This window comes from Cucurbita pepo, chromosome 12 (genome assembly GCF_057944985.1).
Source record: "Cucurbita pepo subsp. pepo isolate OVF chromosome 12, ASM5794498v1, whole genome shotgun sequence".
Taxonomy (NCBI): domain Eukaryota; kingdom Viridiplantae; phylum Streptophyta; class Magnoliopsida; order Cucurbitales; family Cucurbitaceae; genus Cucurbita; species Cucurbita pepo.
Genome location: NC_141809.1, coordinates 4,959,644 through 4,981,538, shown reverse-complemented (window position 1 = coordinate 4,981,538; position 21,895 = coordinate 4,959,644). Strand labels below are relative to the sequence as shown.

Below are 21,895 nucleotides of genomic sequence, written 5' to 3'. Positions count from 1 at the left end.
CTTTACCAATATATTAACCTACTTTAATCATAATTTAGTCACTTTCCCAAACAGCCTACCTTTGTGTGTATAAACATGAGTGTCCCTGAGTGTAAAATCTGTGAGTTGAGTGTGTGAGGTTCTAAACATATTCAACTACTGTTTGTACAATGATGAACCAAGATGGAGGACATGGAGGGGAGATCAATGAAGCTAGGTGGAGAGAAGCACAGGTCAGAACAATTACTCGTTTGAATCAAGTTATTAGTACATTGACAGACCGGATGGAGCGAATTGAAATAGCCTTAGGTAATCTTCAAGGGAGGGAAGTACTCTTGAATGAAGGAGTTGAAAATGAAGAAGATGACAATGTCACCCTTTTAGCGGGACATAGTCCTAGGGGAGGGAGAGATGTCGGTCGAGGGAGAGGAAGAGTCAGAAGAAGGGGTAGAGAAATTTTAGCACAAAAAAGAATTGAGAGGGAGTACTAGTATGAGAGAGAAAATGAAAAAGGAATCGGGGGAGTAAAGCTAAAAATTCCAACTTTCTATGAGAGCAAAATTGAGCATGTCTTCGATTGCAACAATTTTAGTGAAGAAAGAAAGTTGAAGCTTGCCGTGGCTGAATTTTGTGATTATGCCATTATATGGTGGACATCTTTGAAATCAGAGTGGAGGAGAAATTATGAAGAACCAATTGAAACGTGGGAGGAATTGAAGACATTAATGAGAAAAAGGTACATTCCTAAGCATTATTCTCGAGTACTCAAGCAAAAACTCTATACTTTACAACAGGGATCCAAAAGTGTTGAAGAATATTACAAAGAAATGGAGACCTTATGAGTAGAGCATGTATTGATGAAGATGAGGAAGATACAATGGCTAGATTTCTTGGTGGGTTAAACCGACAACTTGCTCATCAAGTGGATAGGCAAGCGTACTTTGATATGCAAGAATTGTTACACCTTGCTGTCAAAATCGAAGGGCAACTAGCTTGGGAGAAGGATAACTCCAAGAGGTATGGTATTTCAAAGTCTATTACTTTCAACACTTGGAAAAAGAATGCAAATATTGAAAAGATAGATTTCAAAGTTGGAGGCAAGTATGATCTTGACAAAAAGAACAAAGCTGAGACCTCCAAGGGTAAAGAGAAAGCGGAGGAATATAAGGAGATTCGAAAAAGAAATAGAGACATCAAATGTTGGAAATGTCAAGGAATTGGTCATCTTAGTCGTGATTGTCCTAAGAAGAGAGTCATGATTATCAAGAATGGACAAGTTGTCACAGATAGTGAGGAAAGTGACCATGATGAGCTAGTTGAAGAGGAAATCCAGGAGAATGAGGAGGAACTAGAAGATGGGAGTCATTTGGTACTTGTAACCAGAAGACTTCTTAAAACTCAAGTTACTGAGAATGATGTTGATGATCAAAGAGACAACCTATTTCACACAAGGTGTTTGGTCAAGGGGACTCCTTGTAGTCTTGTAATTGATAGTGGAAGCTGCACCAATGTCGTAAGTACAATGCTGATCAAAAGGTTGCTAAATCCAACCCAACACCATCCTAAACCTTACAAGCTTCAATGGCTCAATGAAAGTGGAACAATTAAGGTAACTTATCAAGCTTTAATATCTTTTACTTTAGGAAAATATAAAGATGAAGTTCTTTGTGATGTTTTACCAATGCATGCTGGAGACATATTGCTTAGCCGACCATGGAAATTTGACAGGAGGGTTATGTATGATGGCTATTTGAATCGGTATTCTTTTGTCAAAGATGGTAGAAAAACCACTCTTGTACCTTTGAGTTCTGCAAATGTATTTGCTGATCAATTAAAGTTGGAACAAAAAAAGAAAGAGTTTGAGGAAAAAGAGGTGAGTGAAAAAATAGAGAAAAGTCAACGAGAAAACCATAGTGAAGAAAATAATGAAATTGGAAAAAAAGGAAAGAATGTGAGTTGTTTGGCTAGAGTTGGAGAAGTTAGAAGGGCAATGTTCTCACAAAAAACCATCTTTGTACTTGTGTACAAGGAAGGATGTTTGGTCTCTAACGATAATAATTTGTCTTTGCCTAGTATGTTTCAATCTCTTTTACAGGAATTTGATGACGTATTTTAAGATGAAGTCCCTAAAGGACTACCTCCCATTAGAGGTATTGAAAATAAAATAGACTTCATTCCAGGGGCAGTAATTCCTAATAGGCAAGCTTATAGAGCGAACCCAACTGAGAATAAAGAAATTAGAAGGCAAGTAGAGGAGCTTATGGAGAAGGGGTATATATAAGAGAGTTTGAGTCCATGTTCTGTACCAGTCTTATTGGTGCTGAAGAAAGATGGAACGTGGCGCATGTGCGTGGATTGTAGAGCCATCAACAAAATCACGGTGTGGCAACACTACTTATGGCCTAGAGAATTTGTGATCCACTCTAATCATGAAAGCTTGAAGTATCTTAAGGGTCATAGCAAACTGAACTGTAGGCATGCAAAGTGGGTGGAGTTTATTGAAACATTTCCGTATGTCATCAAATATAAGAAAGGTAAGGATAATGTGGTAGCTGATGCATTATCTAGAAGGTACATTGAGCATATTAAAGAATTATATCGAGATGACCACGACTTTGGAATTATTTATGCATCTTGTCGTACAAAAATAGCTGGAGATGATTATTATTAAGTGTTTCATGAATTCTTATTTAAGAAAAGTAAGCTTTGTATTCCTAAATGCTCTATCAGAGATTTGCTTGTAAAAAAAGCACATGGTGGTGGCTTAATGGGACATTTTGGGATTAATAAAACTTATAATATGTTGCATGAACACTTGTTTTGGCCGAAATTGAAGCATGATGTTCATAAATTTTGTAGTCAATGCTTTAAATGCAAAGAAGCTAAATCTAGATCACAACGAAATGGATTGTACACTCCTTTGAATGTACCTAATGAACCTTGGACTAATATATCTATGGATTTTGTTCTTGGTTTACGGCACACTAAAAAGGGTAAAGATAGTATTTTTGTTGTGGTAGACAGATTTAGTAAGATGCCTCATTTTATTGCATGTAACAAGACGGACGATGCAAAACATGTTGCTGACTTATTTTTTAGGGAAGTAGTAAGATTACATGGAATCCCTAGAATAATTGTTAGTGATAGGGATGCTAAATTTCTAAGTCACTTTTGGAAAGTATTGTGGGGGTAAATTGGGTACCAAATTGTTGTTTTCAACTACATGTCATCCTCAGACGCATGGACAAACTAAGGTGGTTAATAGAACATTAGGAGCATTGCTTAGGGCTATTATTTCTAAGAATATTAAGTCTTGGGATGAATGTTTGTCATTTGTAGAGTTTGCATATAATAGAGCAATTCGTAGTACAACTCATTGTTCTCCTTTTAAGTTGTTTATGGATTTAATCCACTTACGCCTCTTGATTTGCTTCCTATTCATTCTAATATGTTTGTGAGTGACGCAGCCACAAGTAAGGCAGACTTGATCAAAACATTGCATAAGGAGGTGAAGGAGAGAATTGAGAACCAAAATTTCAAATTTGCTTCAAGGATTAACAAAGGACAGAAGTAAAACATTTTTAAACCTGGTGACTGGGTTTGGATACATTTTCGCAAGGAGCGATTCCCATCTCAACGGAAGACAAAGTTACATCCAAGAGGGGATGGCCCTTATCAAGTCCTTGAAAGAATTAATAACAATGCATATAAAATTGACCTTCCCGAAGACTTTTCAGTACATTCTACTTTCAATGTTGCTGACTTGAGTCCTTTTGATGTAGGTGATGATTTTTCTGATTCGAGGACGAATCCTTTTGAAGAGGGGGAAGATGATAAGAATCATGGTGTTCCAAATGTTCCAACTGGACCTATTACACGATCCAAGGCGAAGAAGATTCAACAAACATTCATTCTTCATCTACAAAATTGGATCGGCTCGGTTCAACCATCATTTGTAGAATTAGAAGCTAATACGATTGACGAAGGACAATATTCTTTTGAAGAGGGGGAAGATGATAAGAATCATAGTGTTCCAAACGTTCCAACTGGACCTATTACACGATCCAAGGCGAAGAAGATTCAACAAACATTCATTCTTCATCTACAAAATTGGATCGGCTCGGTTCAACCATCATTTGTAGAATTAGAAGCTGATACGATTGACGAAGGACAATATTCTTTTGAAGAGGGGGAAGATGATAAGAATCATGGTGTTCCAAACGTTCCAACTGGACCTATTACACGATCCAAGGCGAAGAAGATTGAACAAACATTCATTCTTTATCTACAAAATTGGATCGGCTCGGTTGAAATTGGAAAACATTAAAACAAGTGAAGCCTAATAGATTTTAAGTTTATTTCTTTAGCCACTCAAATATATCAACATTTGTTGAAAAATTTTATTGTTTTTTTTTTTTTTTTGTTTTCATTTTGCAATGGTCAATTGGTCAAAATTGACTTCGTCATTTGTGGAGTTTAAAGGGGATCGGGATTGAATCCCGTCCACAAATGTCTTTTGTCGGGAGACTATAAATACCCACAATATGTTATGTAAAATTCAGATTCGTGGATGAATGTAATTCAGATCTCAAATTGAGATATTTTCCTTAGAAATCAGAGCATCATATTTGCCATTTCTAAGTTTCAAGCAATTCTAGTGGTAGAATTGCACCTGAGCCATTCAATCAAGCCTTGATCAAGTTAGATTGTGGAGTGATTCAATTTAGAACAAGGTTTCCAAATCTTGCTTCTAGATCTTCGATCGTAAGAGGTAATCTAATTCTAGCCTTATCTCTTGGTTGATCAAAATTTCGTATAAGGAGATGTTAATTACTTTGATTCAAAGGTTCTTGCTTCAACAAAAGCTTGGATCGTTGGGCTGAGGATTAGGGTTGCCTTATCAATGAAGTTTTATGTGATGTTGTATCCATGCATGTTGGAGATTTACTACTGGGGAGGCCTTGGCAATTTGATCGTCGGGTAATGTATGATTGGTATGCAAATCGATACTCTTTTACTCACAACTGTAGAAAAACTACTCTTATTTCATTGTCTCCAAAAGATGTATTTATTGGAAAAGAAAAGGCAAGAGGCCGATGCAAAAGCAGAGATTGAAAAAGAATCAAGTGAAAAAAAGAGCTTGAGTGAAAAGCAAGAGAGTATCACTCAGCCTAGAGAAAAAAAAGAAAGAAAAGCCAAATCAGTAAGCTTGTATGTTAGATCAAGTGAGGCTAGGAATGTTTTGCTCTCTAACAAGACTATTCTTGTACATATGTGCAAGGGGTCTTGTTACTTTACTAACATGCTTAACCCTTCTTTGCCTAGTGATTTTGTTGTGCTTTTGCAAGAGTTTGAAGTTTTATTTTCCGAGGAGATGCCTAGTAGTTTGCCACCACTTAGAGGGATTGAACACAAGATTAACTTCATTCCTGGCGCACCCATTCCAAACTGACTAGCTTATAGGACTAATCCAAAGGAGGCTGAAGAGATACAAAGGCAAGTAACTGAACTCCTTGCTAAAGGGTATGTACGTGAAAGTTTGAGTCCTTGTTTTGTTCCAGTTATTCTTGTACCTAAGAAAGATGGTTCTTGGCGTATGTGTGTTGATTGTAGGGCTATAAACAAGATAACTATAAAGTATAGGCATCCAATTCCCAGATTAGATGATATGCTTGATGAATTGCATGGATATAGTCTTTTTACTAAGATTGATTTAAAATCGGGTTATCATCAAATTCGCATGCATATTGAGGATGAAGTGGAAAACAGCTTTTAAAACCAAGTATGGTCTTTATGAATGGTTGGTTATGCCTTTTGGATTAACTAATGCACCTAGTACATTCATGAGACTAATGAACCATGTCTTACGAGAATACTTAGGTAAGTTTGTGGTTGTTTATTTTGATGACATCCTTGTTTACTCTAAATCTTTAGATGATCATATTACCCATGTACGCAATGTTTTGCCTACTTTAAGAAACGAATGTTTGTACGTAAATTTAAAGAAATGTAGCTTTTGCATGAAAAAAGTTAACTTTCTTGGTTTGTAGTTTCATCTAATGGTGTTGAGGTTGATGAGGAGAAAGTGAAGGCTATAAAAGATTGGCCTACACCTAAAAATGTAAGTGAGGTAAGAAGTTTTCATGGTCTTGCAAGTTTCTACCGTAGGTTCATTAAGAATTTTAGTACAATTGCTTCACCCTTGAATGAACTTGTTAAGAAAAATGTATCCTTTATATGGAAAAAAGATCAAGAACTTGCTTTTAATACGTTGAAAGAAAAATTGAGTTATGCTCCCTTGCTTGCATTACCTAATTTTGAGTCTACTTTTGAAATTGAATGTGATGCTAGTGGAGTAGGGATAGGTGCTGTATTAATGCAAAATCAAAGACCTTTAATGTTCTTTAGTGAGAAGTTGACTGGTGTAACTTTGAGGTATCCAACTTACGACAAAGAGCTTTATGCATTGGTTCGTGCATTGCAAACCTGGCAACATTATCTTTGGCCTAAGGAGTTCATTATTCATACGAATCATGAAAGTTTAAAGCATTTGAGAGTACAAAATAAACTCAACAGACGACATGCTGAGTGGTTAGAATTTATTGAAACATTCTCTTATGTCATAAAATATAAACAAGGTAAGAAGAACATTGTTGCAGATGCTTTATCACGAAGGTATGTCCTCCTCAATACTTTGAATGCTAGGTTGTTGGGTTTTGAACACATAAAGGATTTGTATCAACATGACATGTTCTTTGCTCCTTTTGTTGAATCTTGTGAAAAAGGACTCATTGTGGATAATTACTTGTTGTTAGATGGATTTTTGTTCCGAAAAGGCAAACTTTGCATACCATCTTGTTCCATCCGTGAGCTACTTGTGAGGGAAGCTCATGGAGGTGGTTTAACGACACACCATGGAGTTTCTAAAACTTATGATATGCTCTCTGAACATTTTTTTTGGTCTAAAATGAGACATGATGTTCATAAAGTTTGTGCTCGTTGCATAGCATGTAAACAAGCTAAGTCTAGGCTTCAACCACATAGTTTATACTCCCCATTACCGGTTCCTAATGGTCCTTGGATTGATATATCAATGGATTTTGTTTTAGGTTTACCTAGGACTATGAAAGGTTATGATAGCATCTTTGTTGTGGTTGATCGATTTAGTAAAATGGCTCATTTTATTCCTTGTCACAAAACTGATGATGCAAAACATATTGCTAGACTTGTTTTTTAGGAAAGTTGTACGATTGCATGGCATTCCTAAAAGCATCGTTAGTGATCGTGATGTAAAATTTTTAAGCCACTTTTGGCGTGTTTTATGGGGTAAGTTAGGAACTAAGCTAGTATATTCAACTACTTGTTATCCTCAAAGGGATAGACAAACTGAAGTTGTTAACAGAACCATGACTACTATGCTTAGGACTATTATTGATAAAAATCTTAAGACTTCGGAGGATTGTTTGCCATTTATAGAATTTGCATATAATAGGGTTGTTCAGAGCACTACTAAATGCATATGTTTTGAAATTGTTTATGGCTTTAATTCTTTTAACCCCCATTGACTTGTTACCTATACCTTCAAAAGAATTTATGAATTTTGATGCAAATACAAGGTTGAGTTTGTTCATAAACTACACAAGCAAGTAAAAGAACAAATTGAGAAACAAAATTCCAAGGTTGCCACCCGAATTAATAAATGACGTAAGATTGTCATCTACAAGCCAGGAGATTGGGTTTGGGTGCATTTCCGAAAAGAAAGATTTCCTACTCAAAGAAAATCTAAGCTTTTACCATGAGGAGATGGACTTTTTCAAGTTCTTGAGCGCATCAACGACAATGCTTATAAAATTGATTTACCAGGTAAGTACGGTGTTAGTGCAACTTTTAATGTTGTTGATTTAAGTCCCTTTGATGTAGGTGATGGCTTGGATTCGAGGATGAATCCTTCTCAAGAGGGGGAGAATGATATGAACCACGACAAAGAAATTTTCATACCTCAAGGTCCAATTACAAGGATGAGAGCCAAGAAGCTACAACAAACCTTTTACAGTTATATTCAAGCTATGGTGAGCTCATCAAAGGAAATTCTAAAAGACGTTGGAGACCTCTCTTATATGTTATGCAAAGTTGAGCTTCAAGACAGAGATGAATTAAATTCACTTCAAGTTGCATTTAATAAACTCCGCTGAATTTATCAAACTAGTCAAAGGATGACTAATAAGCACATTTTATTATTTGCATTATTTAATTATAGTTTAACTATTTGTTTGTCATATTTAAGGTATTTTTAAATATAGGGGTTAAGGTTATATTGTAACCCACGTAGGTTACTATATTCCACCATTAACTAGCCATTTTAATATGGAGGTTATGGGTATTTCTCGTTTACTAACCCATTTAATTTGGGAGTTATGTATCACATAGGTTAAGGTTTGTAAAGGCTATATAAAGCCTTCTTTTCTTTGATTAGACATGACATTTTGGAATTAAGAATAAAATTTCGATTTTAGCTTTGTTGAGAGCTAAACTTTCTTTGCAAATTCTTGTGTTTTCAACTTGCATGCTAGAGTCATTCAAGTGGTATTGATCAAACCTCTTGTGGAGTGATTCGAATCACGAGTTTAGAAACGAGTTTTCTTTACTCTTGATTTTGATCATCAAGGTAATTTGTTTCATACTTTCCCATGGGTTGATTTCCATATCAACAAAAGAATAAGTCAAATTGACCATTATTTATAAAATTAAAAAGAGTTTTTTTAACAAATGTTGATGTGCTTGAGTGGCTAATGCAACAGGTTTAAAATCAATTGAGTTCTCTGAGCGTAGGTTTGAATTATGTTGTTGACATTTTTTAATCGACATCGTTGAATCTTCTTGGCATCGACATTTTTTTTTAATCTTTTTGGCAATAGGTCCATTTGGAACACCACTTTTGTTTTTTAATCTTCTTGGCAAGAGGTTCATTTGGAGCACCGTGATCGACATTTTTGAATCGATATTTTTTCTAATCTTCTTGGCATTGACATTTTTTTTAATCTTCTCGAAAATAGGTCCATTTGGAACACCGTGATTCTTATCATAAATCTACCTGGATAATTGATTCAGGAGCCACTAATCATGTTTATTCTTCTTTTCAAGAAAGTGACTCTTGGAAGCAGTTAAACGAGGGAGAAATGATCATGAAGGTAGGCACTAGAGGTTGTGTCATTGGAAGCTTCAAATTATTTTTAAACAAATCTTATTTACTTTTAGAAAATGTATTTTTGGTTCCTAAGTTGAAGAGGAACCTAATTTCAGTTTCATGTTTAGTTGAACAATTTCATTCCTTGAACTTTTATAGTAACAAAGTTGTTGTTTCAAAAAATGTTTTTGAGAGTTGTTCCGCTTTTGTTTAAAATAACTTGTATGTGCTAAGACCATCGGCATGTAAGACACTTCTAAATACTGAATTATTTAAAATGGCTAAATCTAGAACAAAAAGACATAAAGTTTCTCGAAAAGATGACACCTATCTTTGGCATCTAAGGTTGGTCACATCAATTTAGATAGAATTGAAAGATTGGTAAAAACTGGTCTTCTAAGCAAGTTAGAGTTGGACACTTTACTAGTATGTGAATCCTGCTTAGGAGGAAAAATGACTAGAAGACCTTTTACTGGAAAGGATATAGAGCCAAAGAACCCCTAGAACTTATACATTCAAACTTATGTGGTCTGATGAATGTTAAAGCTAGAGGAGTGTAACGACACTAATTTTTACCTATTTAATCTAAGGTCATTACTATACCTTGGAATGCGAAATTACATTACATGGGCCCTGAATATAAATGCGACTTAACACTCGCCTTTTATTATCTCGTGAAAGAGAAAAACAAATACAAGGTAAAGAAAGGAAAAGAACAATACTGAAATAATTGTCTCAATCTACCCTAAGGTTTATTATGCGATTACAATTCAACCTACACTAATTTATACTAATGAAGTAAATAAAATTCAACCTAAACTAACCTATACTAGGAAATGGAAAGAAAATGCCCTATGCATGTGCCACGGTCCCGGGGTGTACGGTGCCACCGACGACCTCACATGGGTGCCTTGCCTTTATCTGAAAAGTAAAGTAGCACGAGGCTTGAGTATTTCTAGAATACTCAGTAAGTGACCCCCTATCGGGGTTATGCAACATTCACATGCAATGAAATGATGGGACCTATCTTTCGTTTCGTTTTGTTTTCCCTATGGTGCTGTCCTAACAGGTAAACTTTGGACGTGTACCATATACTCTACACACAACCCATACGTGTGAGTATGGGCTCACCAGCTAGTTCGCACACTGCTGGACCACTTTTCTTATCCGGTGGGCATGCTCTGGGAGCCCCTTATGCCGGTACCCGTTAGAACTAGTAACCGTCACGGTAGCGCTATGCAAAGCATAACGATCGTTGTCCTGCCATTGAATGTACGCGTTCGTACCCTTGTGATGGGATAGGGGTATCCTCCCAGATGCATGAACACACAATATGCATGAGGTCCCCGCTAGTCCTACATTTATCATTAATGAACATAACCCCCTGTCACGTTTCATACTTACATGTCATTCTCATTTTCATTTCTTTATGTACCAGGCATATTCCTAACGGGGTTATGTTTCCATGCATTTTACCTTATTTCATGTCATACAATTCATGCTGTTTACATTCAGATATTTTATACAATCATGTCATAATCATTCAAGAACAACATATCGTCACATGCATTACATATCACATCAAACTAAGCAGCATACATAGCATAGATTCACGTTCACGTGATTACGTACTTAAGCACAACAAACTAGCATACAATTTAATGACACGTGCGAATCAATGGGCACGTGCCAACAAACAGCAATTAACGCGTAACCTACGACGGGTGAGCAACTTACTTGGTAGGCCTTAGCTGAAGTACTCCCTAGAATATAAACGTAAGCTCCTAGCTCCTCGTGAACATTCTACGCTTCCATTGGTGGTTGGTTCCTATTGGTTCATTCGTCACCTTCGTTAGTATTTCACAAACATAATTAATTTTCAACTTGAATTTGTGAAATACGACCTTAAAATGATCTATTTCACCTTAAAAGGGCCGAAACTAAGTCCGGGAGGGTCAGAACGGTGACAAACGGGCTGGAAATAGGTTTCTCGAGCCGAATAAGCCGCCGAAGCCGAGAAGTCGCCGCCGAGCCGATTAAGCTGTCAGAGCCAAGGGGAGCCGCATTGCAGACGTGCCACGTGGCACAACCAGAGGGCGACACGTGTGCAGCGGTCTCAGGTCGAGGCGCGGGTTATCGGATTGCTCGCGGGTTTAGGGTTGTTGGTCGGTGACAGGCCGGCCCAGGCTGAAGAAAAAGTGCAGGTGGGCTGGGCTAGGTGTGCCGCGTTGAACTGGGCTTGGAGGTCTCAGGTCAAGGCTGTTGGGTTGGGCCGTAACTGGGCTTACGCGTTTTGGGCTGAAGCAACTGGGCCGCGGGAACCGTCGTGTACTGGGCTGACCTAAGGTGATTGGGTTCGGTTCGGGTTGCGGGATCCGACCCTTGGGTCGCACTTCGTCTTCTTCACCCGGTTGCCTGCGGGTTTTTCCAGTGACTTTTCTCTCTCCTCGTTAACGTCCTTTCGACGTCCTTTTTCCCTCCTATTTCCTCTGTTCCCGAGTCTCTTCCTCCCCCTAACTCCATTTTGGGTATGGATTTGGTTTGTAAAGGCCTCACACTCCCAGATCTGGAGAAGTTCAGAAATCCGACGTTCTGTCTCCCTTGCCGATGGTGTTCAACGTATAGGATTCGTCTAAATCTACCCCTGATGTGTGTAAAAGGTTATGTGATTACTTTTGTTGCGTAAAATGGAGGTTTTGATGTCGATTTCGTAGGGTTTGGCCTCGCCGGAGTTTCGTTGAATTTTCTCTGTCCTCTTCATTTTTCTCTATTTTTTTTTTGTTCTTTGCAGGTTGTTTTGGGGTGGCTGAAGGTCGGGGTCGAGTTTCGTGGCATCCAAGCCTTCGGTCGCCCTTTGTGGGTCGTGTGCGAACCAAAACTCCGACGTTCGCCGGAGTTTTCGGTTCTGCCGACGACTTTTTTTTTAACAAAACTGAAGTTGAGAATTTATTAGGTAAATCCATCAGAATACTTCGATCAGATTGCAGTAGAAAGTACATGGATATGAATTTCCGAGACTATTTGATAGAAAATGGAATAACATCCCAACTCTTAGCTCCCGAAACACCTCAACAAAATGGAGTTTCAGAGAGGAGAAACAGAACTTTGTTAGACATGGTTCGATCGATGATGAGTTATGCTCCACTACCAAATTCTTTTTGGGGATATGCAGTGGAGACTGCATTATACATATTGAATGTAGTTCCATCCAAAAGTGTCACTATGACACCTTTTGAATTGTGGAAGGGTCGTAAAGCTAGTTTAGAACACTTCAGAATTTGGGGATGTCCAGCACATGTGTTGAATACAGATCCAAAGAAATTGGAACCTCGTTCTAAAGTATGCCTATTTGTAGGTTATCCTAAAGAGACTAGAGGTGGTTACTTCTACAGTCCGGAAGAAAATAAAGTATTTGTAACGATAAATGCTATTTTTTTAGAAGAAAATCATATGAGAAATCATAAACCTCGTAGTAAGATAGTGTTAAATGAATTAAATGAAGCTACTAATACATCAACAAGAGTTGTTGATAGTTCCATTCCTTCTGATAATCGGATACATCCATACCAAGAATTGGGAACGCCTCGTCGTAGTGGAAGGGTTAGAAAACAACCTAACAGTTACATAGGCTTGACTGAAGCTCAAGTTGTCATAACTGATGATAACATCGAGGATCCATTGTCTTTTAAACGAGCAATTGATGATGTTGACAAGGATGAATGGATCAAAGCCATGAACTTGTAGATCCTCCTGATGGGGTAAGACCTATAGGTTGTAGGTTGTAAATGGATTTACAAGAGAAAGCGAGGAGTAGATGGAAAGATAAAGACCTTTAAAGCGAGACTTGTGGCAAAAGGATTCAACCAAAGAGAGGGACTGAACTATGAGGACACTTTCTCTCCTGTTGCAATGTTAAAGTCTATTCGCATTCTCTTATCCATTGCCACATATTTTGGCTATGAGATATGGCAAATGGATGTGAAGACTGCTTTTCTAAATGGTAATCTTGAAGAGAAAATCTATATAAATCAACTAGAGGGGTTTATAAGCCAAGGTCAAGAGCAAAAGGTTTGCAAGCTTAAGAAATCCATTTATGGACTAAAACAAGCATCAAGATCCTGGAACATTAGATTTGACAGTACGGTTAAATCATATAGTTTTGAGCAAAATGTTGATGAACCTTGTGTATACAAGAAAATCAATAGAAAAGTAGTAGCTTTTCTTGTCTTATATGTAGATGATATTCTACTCAATGGAAATGATGTAAGCTATCTTACTGATATAAAAAGTTGGCTAGCTAATCAATTTCAGATGAAAGATTTAGGAGAAGCACAGTTTGTTCTAGGAATCCAAATTATAAGGGATCATAAGAACAAAACACTAGCCTTATCTCAAACATCCTATATTGACAAGATTCTTGTCAAGTATTCGATATAAAATTCGAAAAAGTGCAATCTACCTTTTAGGCATGGAATTATATTGTCAAAGGAACAATGTCCCAAGACATCTCAAGAAGTTGAGGATATGAGAAAGATTCCCTATGTCTCAGCTATAGGTAGTCTAATGTATGCAATGTTGTGTACAAGGCCTGATATATGTTATGCAATGTTGTGTACAAGACCTTATAGTAGATGGTTAAATCTGGTAAAACTATATTTAGTAGACTAAACCATATATATATCCCGTCCAGTAAAGCTTTGGAAATGTACTTTCTATTCTCTGTACTCTCTCTTGTTGTACATACCTAAAGTCATCAATAAAAATTCTTTTAGCCAGAGTTCTCCTTGCAATTTTCTCTATCATTTTCTTTGTGTTCATCTAGATCGAGTGTGTGCATTGTTGTGCGATCCTAACAACTGGTATCAAAGCTAGGCGAAATTCACCACGATCTGTGAAGATGGAAAGTTCAAAGATTGGAATTGAGAAGTTCGATGGATCCGATTTCAATTTCTGGAATATGTAGATTGAAGATTATCTGTACCATAAAGATCTTCACGAACCTCTGTTGGGGGTGAAGCCGGATACCATGACCACGAAACAGAGAAAGCTCAAGGATCGACGAGCCTTAGGGATGATCCGGTTGACGCTATCCAGAAACGTTGCGTTTAACATCATCAAGGAGAAGACAACGTCAGATCTGATGAAGGCGCTGTCAAATATGTATGAAAAACCGTCGGCTATGAACAAGGTGTATTTGATGCGTAGATTGTTCAATCTATAGATGTCTGAAGGTGGACGTGTTGCGGATCATATAAATGAATTCAATATGATCATAAGTCAACTGGGTTCGGTGGAAATTAATTTCGAAGATGAAATTAAAGCGTTGATTTTGATGTCATCCTTACCCGAGTCATGGGATACTGTTGTTGCCGCAATCAGTAGTTCCCGAGGATCTGATAAACTGAAATTTGATGAAATTCGAGATGTAGTTCTCAGCGAAAGTATTCGCAAACGGGAAACTGAAGATTCATCAGGCAATGCTCTCAGTGTTGATCGAAGGGGAAGAAGCAAATCAAAGAGCTCAAACAAACATGGGCGTTCAAAATCAAAGAACCGGGGAAAATCTCCAAACAAACCCAACGTAATGTGTTGGAGCTGTGGGGGAAAAGGACACTTTCGGACAAATTGTACAAAACTAAAAAAGAAGCAGAATCATAAATTTGAAGATGATGATGATTCTATATACACAACAGAAGATGTTAAGGACGTTTTAATCCTTAGTGCGGATAGCCCAGCTGAATCCTGGATTTTGGATTTAGGTGCATCGTTCCATTCGTCTCCAAGTAAGGAATTGTTTTGAAATTTCAAATCAGGAAATTTTGGAAAGATGTATCTTGCCGACAACAAAACCTTGGAGATTGAAGGAAAGGGAGATGTCTCCATACAAACTCCAACATGAAATCAATGGACATTACAAGATGTTAGATACATTCCTGGTCTCAAGAAGAACCTGATCTCTATTGGTCAGTTGGATAGCACAGGCTATGCAGCAGAGTTTGGAAAGAGTTCCTGGAAGATTGTGAAGGGCGCCATGGTTGTTGCACGTGGCACAAAATTCGGAACCTTATACACTACTGCAGAGTGTATAAACATGACTGCTACTGCTGAGAGTGCTTCCAATTCAAGTCTATGGCAATAGACTTGGACATATGAGCGTCAGAGAAATGAAGATGTTGACTGTGAAAGGAGCTTTAGAAGGCTTAAAATCTGTTGATATGGGTCTTTGTGAGAGCTGCGTTATGGGCAAACAGAAACGCGTTAGTTTCACAAAGGCTGCCAGAGAACCGAAGAAAGTGCGGTTGGAAATGATCCATACAGACGTCTGGGGACCATCTCCAGTTTCATCACTTGGTGGATCAAGGTACTACGTCACCTTCATCGATGACTTCAGCAGGAAGGTATGCATTTACTTTCTGAAACACAAGTCAGATGTGTTTACCACCTTCAAGAAGTGGAAAGCTGAAGTTGAAAATCAGACCGGCTTGAAGATCAAATGTCTGAGGTCTGACAATGGAGAAGAGTACAACAAATCAGAGTTTATAACATTTTGTGCAGATGAGGGGAATTAGATTAATAAGAACAATTCCCGGTAAGGCAAGACAAAATGGTATTGCAGAAAGGATGAACAGAACATTGAATGAGCGAGCAAGAAGGATGTGGATTTATTCTGGACTGCCAAAGACATTCTGGGCTGATGCTGTGAACACAGCAGCATATTTGACTAATAGAGGGCCGTCAGTACCCCTGAAGTTCAAATTGCCCGAAGAAGTATGGACAGGAAAAGAACTCAAGTACTCTCACTTGAGAACCTTTGGTTGTACTGCGTATGTTCATGTTGATCCAGAGAAGAGAGATAAGCTTGATGCTAAGGTTGTGAAATGCTACTTCATAGGCTATGGCTCTGACATGTTCGGGTACAGGTTTTGGGATGAGAAAAATATGAAGATCCTAAGACACTGTGATGTGATCTTTGATGAAAATGTCATGTACAAGAACAGAGAGAAGATAAACTCTAAGACTACGAAGCAAGTGGGAGTTGAACTTGAGTGGCAAGAAAATTCACGCAGTGATGGTACAACAGAAGCTCAAGAAACTCCTGATCCTATTGCTGAAGAACCAGACGTGGAGCAAGTTGCACCTGAGCAGGTGTTGAGAAGATCATCCAGAACTACCAGAGCACCAGATAGATATTCAACCTCATTACATTATCTGTTGCTGACTGACGAAGGAGAACCAGAGTTCTTTGATGATGCCCTACAAGTGGAAGATTCAACCAAGTGGGAGCAAGCCATGGATGATGAGATGAGCTCACTTGAAAGAAATAATACGTGGGTGCTGACTGAGTTGCCTACAGGAAAGAGAGCTCTGTTGAACAAATGGGTGTTCAAAATCAAGGTTGAACCAGATGGCAAAAGGTGGTTTAAGGCTCGATTAGTAGTTAAAGGATATTCACAAAGAAAAGACATTGATTATGCTGAGATCTTTTCTCCAGTTGTGAAATTAACTACTATCCGAATTCTGCTGAGTATTGTTGCATCGGAGAATTTGCACCTTGAGCAAATCGATGTAAAAATGGCATTTTTACATGGAGATCTAGATGAGGAGATCTATATGCAACAACCCGAAGGATTTGCAGCTCCAGGCAAGGAGCACATGGTGTGTAAGCTCAATAAGAGCTTGTATGGACTGAAACAAGCACCGAGACAATGATAGAAGAAGTTTGACTTCTTCATGAGCAAGAGTGATTTCCACAGAAGTGAAAAGGATCAGTGTTGCTACCTCAAGAAATACACTGATTCTTATGTGTTTCTACTCCTGTATGTGGATGATATACTAATTGCTGGATCAAGTATGAGGGAGATAAACCACCTGAAGGCAAGCTTGTCTTCAGTATTTGAGATGAAAGATTTAGGTGCAGCGAAGCAGATCCTTGGGATGAGAATTTCTCGAGATAGATCTGCTGGCACATTAAATCTATCCCAAGAGCAGTACATTGAGAAGGTGTTGTCCAAATTCAAGATGAATAACGCTAAACCCAGGACTACCCCCTTGGCAAATCATATTAAATTGTCGAAGGGGCAATCTCCCAAGACAGTTGAGGAACGTGAGCACATGGCATCAGTTCCGTACGCTTCTGCAGTTGGGAGTTTGATGTATGCTATGGTCTGCACTAAACCTAACATAACACATGGAGTGGGAGTTGTTAGCAAGTACATGGAAAATCCAGGGAATGAACATTGGGAAGCTGTGAAGTGGCTTCTGAGATATCTGAGAGGTACATCTAATACTACACTTTGTTATGGCAATGACAAAGTAGTTCTGCAAGGTTTTGTGGATGCTGATCTGAGTGGAGATGTAGACTCCAGCAAGAGCATTTCAGGGTATATCTACACTATAGATGGAATAGCAGTGAGTTGGATGTCCAAGCTTCAGAAATGCGTTGCTCTTTCATCTACTGAAGCTGAGTACGTGGCCATAGCTGAAGCTGGAAAGGAGATGATATGAATGACAGGCTATCTAGAAGAATTAGGCTGGAAGCAGTGCAAGAAGATCCTTTATACAGATAGTCAGAGTGCCATACAGTTGGTGAAAAACCAAATCTATCATTCAAGGACAAAACACATTAGAAGACGGTACCATTTCACTCGCAGGTTAGTGGAAGAAGGCGATATGTGTTTGGAGAAGATAGAGGGTGCAAAGAATCCAGCAGACATGTTGACAAAATGTGTTGATGTTGGAAAATTAAGGTTATGCAAAGCCCTAATTGGTATGGTGTAGGATCAGTCTCCAAGTGGATGAATTGTTGAGTTATGGAGTCTGCTCCCTGTATTTATAGCTTGGTCAACGGCTATATCCGGTTAAGCTATATTTGGTAAAGCCATATATGGTAAAGCTATATCCGGTAAAGCTATATATGGTAAATAGCTATATATAATAGATGGTTAAATCTGGTAAAGCTATATTTAGTAGACTGAACCATATATATATCCCGTCCAGTAAAGCTTTGGAAATGTACTTTCTATTCTCTGTACTCTCTCTTGTTGTACATACCTTAAGTCATCAATAAAAATTCTTTTAGCCAGAGTTCTCCTTGCAATTTTCTCTATCACTTTCTTTGTGTTCATCTAGATCGAGCGTGTGCGTTGTTGTGCGATCCTAACATTCCTTGTTAGACCAGTCTCTTGACCTTCATCATCAAAACTACTTTAAGGGTAACTCTAGCCTTTGAACTAAAAACTAGATCCAGATAGTGTTGAGAAAGAATACCACCTCCTTCTTGTAACAATCTATATTGGAATAGTTCTTAGCTAGCAAATCTATACCGAAATTCGTCATGCTAACAACTATCAGGTCTACGCTAAAGGTTCATCTTGCTACTATTACTTGCCCATCTTTTACTCTATCATTAAAAACTAAGTCTACCCGTGTTGGGGTGCTAACATTTAATACATGCAACAAGGGTTCTAGTTGGAACCCTGCTTGACTAAAAAATGGCACAGATATGAAGGAACGTGTAAAGCTTGAATCAAATAACGTTAAAGCATAGTGTCCGAGGATTGATAGTGTACCTATCACCACTATGTCATATTTCCCAACATCCCTGCTAGATGCATAATCTCTTTCTTGCGAATAGGTCTACATAGGTCTCTCGACTCCACTAGGGCCTCTTGGTGGGTCAACTGGGTTTTTCGTCCTCCTCGTATTTGGCAAGGTAGCCTTGATGACTACATCTGAAACAAGCCCTAGATTCAAGCCATACATCTACCCTAATGTTGTTTACCACATTCAAGGCACAATGGTTCCTCACTCTCTTGGACCTTCTCTTAGTCTCTAAGATGTCTATTAGCATATTTGGGAGGGTGTCTATTCGTATATTGAGGTTTACGTGTTGATGGTTGTCGATGTGAGTCCGTCTGATCATACTATTGTTTTCTCCCGATAGTGACAACTGACTCTCAACGTACCTATCTGATAAGCACCAACAATGCTAGATTTTTGCAAAGATAGAGATCCTTCTAGAATCCTTGCAAAACGTTCACAGAGAAAGCTAACTTAATGGATTGATTCCAACCAAGAGCTAGTTAGAAGATGAATGACTCTGAGATCGAACTTGGAATCTATGATGGTCACTCTTAGATACCAAGACAATTCACTCCAGAATTAGCTTGATCAAAACTAATTCAATGAATCGGTTTAAACATCAAACCTAAAGCAAGGTTTGAAAAAGAATAACACCAAAAAGTATAAAAAAAAAAAAAACACAAAGGTTTTGTTTGTATTCAACAATTGATGCCCAAACATGAATATTACATGTCTTTAAATAGGTCTAAAAGATAACCCTAACATAATAAAGTTCAACTACCAACTACAAATGTTATTAAATACAAATTGAAGAAAATAAGGCATTCATACAAACTGCTATTAAATACAAATTGAAGAAAATAAGGCATTCATACAAACTACTAATAAATGCTATTAAATACAAATTGAAGAAAATAAGGCATCCATAAATTGTCTTAATTGGTAGTTCAACTACCAAAGCCAAGTCTTCTAATTACTTTCTCATGTTAGCCACTCTATTATGTTCTTGATTTGATATGCTAATGCTATAAAGATTTTTGGGCTCAAAAGTCTTTGTTTCAACTTGTACACTAGCTAGATTTTGAAGATGCAATGTATAGGCTTCTTGAATCTTCTTAACCTTACTTCTTGTAATCGGTACTTCGGGTACATGCAAAGGGTCAGGAGTTGAATTTATATCACTATCTTGTTGGGTTTTATGTCCTAAAACTCATAGTTTGTAAATAAAAACATATTCTATAAAGTTATTATAATTGTTTATTCAGTAAAGATTGTTATTGAATAAAGTGAACTTTACGATTATTAATCTAAATCCAATAAACTAAGAAACTCTGGCTATCGTATGATTACTTGAACTATATGTAGAGACATAAGAGTGGATCAAGTTCAAGTATATAGTCAAAATGATCTATAGTATAAGGATAAGGCTGAGTACCTTATTCTGGGGACACTATGGATGCGGCCCACTTTTGTATATGATATAAACAATGTGATCACTAAATTGTACATGCGAAGACATGTGAGTGGGGGCGTCCTATGCAATGAGCATTGCATAAGACTAGACCATGAAGAAAATCACTCTCACTTTATAATGTCGTTTACTGTTGAGACTGATTTTCTTTTCATTCGATGACCTAGGTAACTCGATCTTAATCCTGAGCTAACCATGAACTCCTGTTTATTCGGAATTATCCAATAGGCCTCCCATTTCAGGGGAAGACTGGGTGAATAGCTGGGGACGTGGGGTGCAAGATGGAATTCGCTCCTACCCACTTTTAGGGTTAGAAGAGAGGTAGTTCCCTTAAGCACTGACTCCAAGTCTTGAACAAGGGGCGCCACCCTCTCATTGGCCTGAGAGGAATTCGGTTTACTGGTTGGACCACAAACCAATTGTTCATTAGAGGATCGGTGAGACATAAGGAAAAAGAAGTAACTTCAGGGGTAAAATGGTAAATTGATCCAGCTCTAGTTATGAACAACCTGTGAAGGATCGACTTACTAATCATGGTTATATCAAATGGACAGAAATATATCTATAGTGAGGGGAGTGCAACTACTAGGCTATAGTGGAGTGTCCTAGTAGTTAACGAATGTTGGTTAACAAGGTTAATGAGTTTAACCGGTTAATCTTGGATCGTTGGAGCCCATGATCTATAGGTCCATTAGGTCCCTCTGCTAGCTCATATCGGACTGAACCATAGAACAGTGTGACGAATGAGTTCGAAGTGTTCGAATTCAAATTAGGGAATATGCACTACATATATACGATATATTTAACCGCATTTTTGTTTTATTTACGAATTAAACAAAAGGAGAGAATCAGAGATATTTAAATAAGATTTATATATCTTAATCAATTATGTATTGTAATTGATTGGGATTGACATTTGAATTAATATTAAATATTAATTAAATAGTTTAATTAATCATTTAATATTACTTTAATTTGAAATTAATTATTCAAATTCATTGTTAAATTAAAATGAAGAAAGTCAAATTTTGAGTGTCAAAATTTGGTTAACTCAAACATGCATGCTTGCCACATAATCCCAAACATTTGAGTGGAATTTTGAGTGCCAAAACTTGGTGATCTCAAATTTGCATGAACATGCAAACATAACTCTATAAATAGAGTGATCATGCAACATGAAAGGTCTTCTTGGTGAAAAACCTAGAGAAAAACCTCTCACAAACGCCCTCTTCATATATAGAAAATTCCTCCCAAGTTTAGTCACTCACCGGATTCAACAATCCCGTTCTAAGGCCGGAGGATTATGGAGAAGACACTAGTGGTGGTTCAAAACCGGTTCGTGAGGAAAAAGGAATTTGAACTACAAAAGGTTAGTATTCAAACTCATTAAGTTTTAATACTTATGAACACGCTAGTTATTTACTATAATTGATGTTCTAAAAGTGCCTAAGATCCAAATTGCTTCCGCATGTGTTATATTAACACCATCAGTTGGTATAAGAGCAGACATTAGGCACTTTATTTACATTAATTTGATCATGGTGGGTACCATTTCATGAATTTAATTTTGTGGTTGCTAAAGTGGATGGTTTTGGTTTTGACAGTTTTTTATGCTTCCATTTGATACAATTATTGTAATAAGCCTAAATGTGTATGGGCTTTAATGAATGAAGAAAGGT

At 37.7% G+C, this 21,895-nt stretch overlaps 1 pseudogene; it reads left to right on the top strand.

The window, feature by feature from the left end:
- Positions 1 to 149: 149 nt before the first annotated feature.
- LOC147789855 (uncharacterized) lies at positions 150 to 12,907 on the top strand (annotated as a pseudogene).
- The last annotated feature ends 8,988 nt before the right edge of the window (positions 12,908 to 21,895 follow it).